A 1342-nucleotide genomic window follows, 5' to 3' on the forward strand; every position below is an offset into this window, starting at 1 on the left:
GTAAAACACTCTAGTTATTACGGTTTTTCTATAGTGATCACATGTTAACTGGACTTAAATTCCATTATAATGTATTATAGGCCTACATTTCCATGGTAATAATACTCTCATCATGGTGTCAGTACTATCATTAGTAACAATATTTCGATTGTTTCAATTATACCTTAACTTTAACTAGTTATAGTACCAATACTCCAAGAGTTATTTCAGCAGTGCATTTTTAACCAATAACTTAATATAATAAGAAAATGAAAAGAAATTTATAAAGTTGCGAACGCTCCCAGCGCCACCTGGACGGACGTTAGTGAACTACGACGTAAACACGAGAAACACGTATTGTATGGACGAAGGATGTAGTTTTCCCTCAGGAACGTCTGTTTAAAGTGAGTTTTAGTTCTTGGTGGAGTGAATGATGAGTAGATTGGATTCTTCAGATAAGGGAGAAGACAGGTGAGTAACGAGAGGAGAGTGAAATATGTCGGTATAAGTGGTGGAGATTGTGGGTTTTGGTCTACGAGAGAAGTGATGTAGGCCAGGTTATTCGAGTGATTGGGGTTGAGTTTTATCCCGTTTTAAACCATTTCCTGTCATTGGACGTATATATATATTTTTTCTTTTGTGAGTGATATTTTAGGTGTGGGTGAGTTACAGGTTTTTGTTTTCCGGCCAGGTAAGCTGTTTACCTGATTACTTCGTGTATTATTAAGTATGAAATGTAGGCCTATCACAAGATTCAAAGCAGCTGTGTGAAGCTGGTCTGCTTTAATGCATAATTGTTTTAGCTCAGGCTGTTCTAGTTTAGGTATTATTGATATAGGTAATTTGGATATTTGTTATTTTAGTAACTTTTTTTTGTATTTTGTCCAGTGTGCATATGTCTTAAGACCAACAATATCCATATGCCATCCCTTAGGCATCAAATAGATTGCAAATGAGCAGTAAGAACAGTAGAGATACAATAAAATACAATAGAAAAGGTAATTTACAGGAAATACAATAGAAAAGGTAATTTACAGGATAGTAACTTGACTTGAATGTAGTGCACAAGACAGAACACAGGTACAAGGGCATTCAAGTGATCCAAATAAGATTGTAAGAGATCCCATTGTATAAGAGAGCCTATCGGATTTGCAATAGATTGGTTATTGATTTGTAGCATACTCTAGAGTGGAAAACTGAAATATTTGTATCTGTATCAAAACAGAATATTGTTTATCATTAATACTAACCACTTTTTGTTTGCCCTACAAATTGCATAGTATTCTTCATATCCTTCCTAGCTATCAGGGCCAGTATCTGTGCTGCAGTTCAGGGTTCTTCAGTGTACGGGTTATGATCCAGC

At 35.5% G+C, this 1342-nt stretch overlaps 1 protein-coding gene across 1 annotated transcript in view; it reads left to right on the plus strand.

The window, feature by feature from the left end:
- Nucleotides 1–351: 351 nt before the first annotated feature.
- The window catches only part of LOC119582141 (PHD and RING finger domain-containing protein 1-like), a gene marked incomplete at its 3' end in the record, with an annotated part of 5908 nt that continues 4917 nt past the window's right edge, over nucleotides 352–1342 (plus strand). Inside the window, 1 exon segment of the mRNA XM_037930379.1 lies at nucleotides 352–450.

Source organism: Penaeus monodon, chromosome 15 (genome assembly GCF_015228065.2).
Source record: "Penaeus monodon isolate SGIC_2016 chromosome 15, NSTDA_Pmon_1, whole genome shotgun sequence".
Taxonomy (NCBI): domain Eukaryota; kingdom Metazoa; phylum Arthropoda; class Malacostraca; order Decapoda; family Penaeidae; genus Penaeus; species Penaeus monodon.